Raw genomic sequence first — 7,249 nt, 5'->3', positions numbered from 1 at the left:
GGGCCAAAAGGGGGCAATTTGGTTATATTGCTATAAATGACTTCTTCTGCAGAACTATGCCATGGATATTGATCATATTTGGTCGGAAGTATTCATGGGAGGCAGGGATTCAAAATTGTACAAATGGTGGGGCTGACCCCCCGGGCTAAGGGGTGGGGCCAATAAAATGTATTACTTGGAAATGGTTGAGATCCCCACCATATAACCATATATACAATTGCTGAGTATAAAGAGAAGAATGCACATTTGCTTCCAGGATGTCCCTAGGGTCTGGCCCCACCCTTGGAGACATAGTCCCTGGGCCATAACTTTAAAACGGTTGAGATCCCCACCCCAAAACTATATATACAAATGCTGGGCATAAAGAGACGAATGCAATCATGATATCAGAATAGACCCTGGGGTCTGACCGAACCCCTAGGGACCTAGTTTCTTAGTCACAGCTTGGAAACAGTTGAGAGCCCCACCCTATAACCGTATATATACAATTGCTGAGTATAAAGAGATGATTGCACATATGCTTCCAGGTTGGCCTTGGGGACTGCCCCACCCTTGGAGACTTAACCCCTGGGTCATAACTTTGAAATGGTTAATATCCCCACCCCAAAACTATATATACAATTGTTGGGCATAAAGAGACGAATGCAGTCATGACATTAGAATTGATCCCAGGGTCTGCCCCACCCTTGCAGACTTGGCCCCTGGGTCATAACTTTGAAACGGTTGAGATCCCCACCCCAAAACTATATATACAAATGCTTGGCAAAAAGAGACAAATGCAGTCACGATATTAGAATCGATCCTGGGGTCTGGCCACAACTCTAGGGACCTAGTTTCTGAGTCAAAGCCTGGAAACAGTTGAGATCCCCACCCCATAACCATACATAAAATTGCTGGGCATGAAAAATCTAATATAGCTATGCTACAAGGATTGGCCTTGGGGTCTGGCATATTCCCTAGATCTCATTTGGAGAATAGTTTGCCATGATTGCCTAGGTATCCAGGTGAGCGATACAGGCCCTCTGGGCCTCTTGTTTTAATTATAACTCGCTAGTACACAGTAGTGTGCATGTGAGGCAGACTTCAAAACAGCTGTGTATGAAGGGAGATAATACCTCCAGCCTTCACCACGAATATCGTATCTTTCTGTACGAATCATGTATACATCGATGCTTCATTATATTTATCATATGTGCAGCTGATATCACTAGATGAAAAATATCATTGCATAATTGACCAATCACAACGGTTGCTGAGAAATGGAAAATACATCACATTTTCTGTAATTGTTCAAGTGATAAACTACAAGTACAAAGGTATATTTTAAAACGATAGCAATCACTTTTATGCAAGAATGATCGATTTGATCCAGTGGAACAAAAGTTGTCCCCACCGAAAATTCATTTGATAATTAAAGCTGACCTGCCTTAACGTGCTTTTATTGTTTTGTTAGTTTTAACGATAATAACAAATTCAATAGAAAAATTGATACCATAAATCTTTTACTAGCGTGTCTGAATTAAAAAATAAAACAAATATTATCTCACCTGATTTTGTCTAAAAGGTGAACATCAATGTGCATCATCGTTGTAAAGCTAGGACTTTTGAAATACGTATGGTAAAAGTAAAAAGAAAGTGAGCGAATGCTCTACAATAACATGATATCAGTGGCATTACCAGGGGTTTCATATTGGTTGATTTTAGAGTGTCAAAGTTGACGTGTTCTACTGGAGCTGTCTCATGAACATGTTAAACATGAACTATGAGTAAAATCAATCCCCGTATAATACAAACACAAACACACGTCCTTGTTTGTAAAACTATCCTTACTACAAATAAACTTTCAAGTTATTAATTGTGTTATTGAAGACCCGGGGAGTCGGCAAGGATTAATCTGGGGCCTCTCGAATTCAATCTCCACTTCACGCCGGCGTCTCCCAACAAGTCTAAATAATGATATTACCAACTTTTTTTAGAAAGGATAAATGTGCTTTTTTGCTGGTTTTGATAATCAACTCTTCGGAATACTGCATCATTAAGCTAATGCCAACAGTAACGACTTGCTCCTCGAGCGTAAATTTGCATTTTTATCGTCTACCTGCTGATAATGCTGTTAGGGTATCAACTACAATGTACATGCCACAGCAATCTCCTGGAACAATCACAAGTCTATAATGAGGCCCCGTCTCGCATAAAATGGAATTACATGTACGAAGTAATAGAGCGTAACTTGAAATCAGCGGTCTTTATCATTACACAATGAGACATACGGACATTAGGTATATGGATACATTTGTATGTAATAGCTGGCGTGTGTTTCAAGCCGCATTAGGGCGACGAGGCGTTAATTCGACATTTTAAAATAAGAGTTTTTATTAAATAGCCGATAATGTGGGTTTTTTCACCAGCAAATTCCATCGAGTGAAACAATTCGATAACAACTGTATACTGGACCTTCTTCTATGATGTATCACGTAGGTGTATCAATGATTCTGTTGTGTGATGCTTAATACAACTAGATCCTGGACCCTTTTCTCTGCTGCTTGAACAAATTGTATCCTGGATTCCCTTTTCTGATGCTTAATTCATCTGTATCCTGGACTCGTTTTTCCTATGCTTGATTCAACTGTATCCTTGACCCCCTTTTGTCTGATGCTTGATTCAACTGTTTCCTTGACCCTGGTGTCTGATGCTTGATTCAACTGTTTCCTTGACCCTGGTGTCTGATGCTTGATTCAACTGTATCATTGACCCTGTTGTATGATGCTTGATTCATATGTATCATTGACCCTGTTGTATGATGCTTGATTCAACTGTATCCTTAACCCTGTTGTATGATTCTTGATTTATCTGTATTCTAGACCCTGGTGTCTGATGCTTGGTACAACTGCATCCTTGACCTGATGCTTAATACAACTGTATCCTTGACCCTGGTGTCTGATGCTTGATTCATATGTATCATTGACCCTGTTGTATGATGCTTGATTCAACTGTATCCTTAATCCTGTTGTATGATTCTTGATTTATCTGTATTCTAGACCCTGGTGTCTAATGCCTTGATTCATTTGTATATTTGACCGTATTGTCTGATGCTTGATACAACGGTATCCTTGACCCTGGTGTCTGATGCCTTGATTCATTTGTATCTTTGACCCTGGTGTCTGATGCTTGATACAACTGTATTTTTGATCCTGTTGTATGATGCTTGATTTATTTGTATCCTGGACCCTGTTGTATGATGCTTGATTTATTTGTATCCTGGACCCTGGTGTTTAGATCATATTTCGACTATGCATAACTGTTTGTCTGATGCGTGTTACAATTGTATCCTGAACTCTGTTGTCTGGATCCTGAATAGTATTGTATTCTTAGCACTGTTTTTTAAAGCTTCATACAACTAGATATTGTCCGGGATTTCACTCAAACCCTAAATCTATAATGTTTACAATATAAACGAAACTAAAACCTAACGCTTCTGAAAAGTAAATTTTATTTTTTCTATATGATGTGTTATTTGTTGAATGAAACCTGATGTAAGTGCATATATGGAGTCTAATCTATAGTCTCCCTCCCACATCAACTTTTGAAGAGACGTGTGACCTTGCGTTCATTAATCTATATACAAGCGAAAAGCAATAGTAATTATCCATGCGATATCTTATGCCATCCCAACATAAAATCTAACACAAACTGAAATCGATTTTAAACTCGAACTTTATTTATGAAATGAACTCCATTGTGCTGTCGTTTGGGACTCAATACCAATCAATACCAAGCTTAAGTAGGGAACAAATGTGGGTGTCAAATAGATCCAATGTATTATTTGAATATGTTTTATATCGTTTTACTTTCTGCTCAATTCGATTCTATGAAAAGAACTCTTGAGAGCCATGGTTAGAGATCCATCGACCACGGACCATACTGATATAGATACTAGATTAAAAGCTTTTGTTGTGATGATTATATTTTGTATAACACACAAATTTGCCTGACAATATGACCTAGTTTTCGCATACAAACTATTTGATGATATTGTTCCAAACACGTACCAACATATGAAGTAGCCAGAATGAAGGAGCTGCTACGTTTGAAAAAATTGAGTTACAAGGTTATATTGGAAAATCGGTCAGGTAGAATTAAGATAGGATATATGTGCGTACAGCTTAATATAAGGGTAGGCCCTGAGATAGCTGAACTTGAATAGCATGCCACTAGGAAAACGTTTAATTTCATGACTAGATAAATTAAACTGAAATCGGATGTGTTTATAATCTTAATGAAATACATAATTATTGTCTTACCAGTACAATATGAGTACTAAAATTGACAAAATCAAATAAAAACATGGGACAATTGACAAACGAAAAGTTCATCTTTCTAACTGAATATGCTCAAATTAAGAAGAGCTTATACAACATTATTTTATTCCAACTTTCGTCCATGCAATGTCTTTTGAAAATTTATTAAAATGAATAGTAGGCTTGATTTTGTTAAATTGAAGCTCATTTTCGCATAACAATGGGGTTTGAAGTTTTAGATGAATTTCCTTTTTTAACTCAGCTTAATATATGTGCAGTTGACCATGTCGTTGTAAAGTGCACATGAGGTAAACGCTCATTTTTATAACAAGTACAAATATTAAAATATGACACAACATTCAAATAAGGACTTTATTCTTAACTGTCTCGCTTAATTGGATTTTTCGATTTAGAGACTGGAAATGGATTTTCAAGGTTCTTAATTTAGCTATATTCGCCAAGTTGCCCAAACAGTACAATTTCAAATTGAATACCATAAAATCTTTATAATCAGCCCGATTTAAAAATAGGCCGACATTTAAAATATGCCTCGTATTCCTTATAGTTTAACATATTTTGATAATAAGCTGTTAAGGTGAATGAAAGCCGGTTCTGAAATATACATTGGATTCCAGACAGGAGTATCAGTTTCCCTGTCGGACCTAACAGGTTTTACAGGTGACTATCAAACGTACGTAATTGTTACGAATTTATCTTTAAAGCATAAATGATTAAGCAACATAATATACAAATAAATTAAATAAGAAGGGCGCCATTTTATACAAGGCGAAAATGAACTTTACTGTCGAATTGCGAAAAGTTGACAGGCCAAACGTTTCCCGGTTTACAATATATAACATGAGTAGTTATATACATGGGCATGCTAGAACTAAACATATACTGCTCATTAAGTAGAGGTCACACTGGATTTCAAAATTCCAAGAATATTCCACAATATAGTTGAAATGTTTATGAGCATATATTTTGTATTTACGCCAAGTCATACTTGCCAGAATCAATCAGTAAGATCAGTGTGATTCAGAAGATAGTACTATTGTAATTGCAATTTTGCTTAAGTCAAACAAGTCAGATTTACAGCTCAATATGCGTTCGATGATATTATATTGTATCAGATCGAAGCAATAATTTATCAAATATTACATATCATTGTGTCTGCTATATGAATTAAGTTTGAAAACAAAATCAAAACAATCTTGGGTTAAATCTGTTTACACAAACTGATTATAAGGACTGTTGAACTGTTGTAATACGATGGGGTTCTCGAGTCAGACTCACGGGTCTTTGTTTGAGTTCGTCCGTTTTCATCATTGTACAAACACAAACAATATAAGATTCAAACGTAATTTCTATCGAACCTTCACGTTACATCATTTAACACATACAATACTACATGTACACTATAACCCAATACCTGTTTCTGACAAGCATCGTCTTTTCAAAAGGGTTCTTCACTTAACCCAAGCAGCCTGTGCATATCATAATTAATGTCTTGTCTTAATCATACGTTTTGCGAACGAGTACATGTGTATTAATTTAAGTGCTTGTTTCATCAATGTAATCTGTATATGCATTGCTGATACTCAAGTTACATGTATGATTGATTATGATATGATGCTAATTATATGTTATTTAAGTGGAATCGATATATCACAGATCACAATGGTGCGTTATAACGTATAATACATATCATTTAACATGTACTCCATTCTCAGTTTTAGTCAAAACGTTGTAGAGTTACTTTCTGTCAGATATATCTGACAAAACCAATATAAATGTAGAGGAATAAACACAGCAATAAGGAAGTAATCAAGCTATGTCTGCAATAATTCCATTTAGAGAGTAGGTTTGCTGCTAAACATGTTTGACACTTGAAAGTCAGCTTCACCACGCTAATAAGGAAGTGCATCCAACTTGTTTGGGATTTATGATAAAATGTTACAATTAAGTAGATTGTTAGCCGTGTCCGTGAGATCAATACAAAATGGTTTTGTTTAAAGAGACATTTGATAAATAGCCAAGGTACAACAAATCAATGAAAAATGGTCACATCAACATGCATGTGTCACTGTCAGCGACGGAATGTGACAGGTCGGCTGGCCGCGAGTTGGGCGGTCGTCCTTTGATGGCATACATAATCACTGGTCCATACTAATGGTATCAACACGTGCTTTACACGGGACCTATAACGTTGTGTATCAAAAATGTACCTTAAATTAGGTTTGGGTTAGAGAGGAGAGGGTTAATGTAAACCTGTATTCAGCATTTCGTTTCTTCTACAGTCTGTATATAACCTTTGCTATCTAGCAATATCCGCTATCATTTCATCAATATTATGGTTTATATTATGTTTAATCGTTTTGACATTATCAATGCGAAAAATGGTGCGTTCATAAAAATCAAAAGCATTCAGGAGTAAAACTGTTTTTATTGGTAATTATATTTTGGTAGTATCAAATTAAAGAAGAATGTATTTATGGATATGATGATGAAAATTCATAATGTCCATCACATATTGACGAAATGTAATGAATACCTTATATTTCGTCAATATGTGATGGACATTATGAATTTTAAATATATGATGATTGCTATATTTCGTTTATATATGGTGAGGATTTTAAGTGTAAATATCTTGTGTTTTTTCAAATTTGTAATAAATAACTATAATTGTGGTCAGATGTTTAATATACAGTGATAATTTTGATTAAACGATTCATAAATATATTTTTACTTTATCAGAAATACAGCACATACAATGATCCTAAACTTTAAAAAAATAACGTGTGTGTAGTTTATTTTAGAAATAATATTGCATACATCTCCTGTCTGTACCTTACTCGTGAATAGCTGATGAGTCGTACGCTACGTGTAGAGCCTCGTTATGGATGGCGTGTATAACTGACAGTAGTTGGGTATTGTTTTAACTGTTG

The sequence above is a fragment of the Mizuhopecten yessoensis genome, unplaced genomic scaffold, assembly GCF_002113885.1.
Source record: "Mizuhopecten yessoensis strain PY_sf001 unplaced genomic scaffold, ASM211388v2 scaffold11039, whole genome shotgun sequence".
NCBI classification, from domain to species: Eukaryota; Metazoa; Mollusca; class Bivalvia; order Pectinida; family Pectinidae; genus Mizuhopecten; species Mizuhopecten yessoensis.
The sequence above is the reverse complement of the archived record's forward strand: the minus strand, read 5'-3'. Positions refer to the sequence as shown.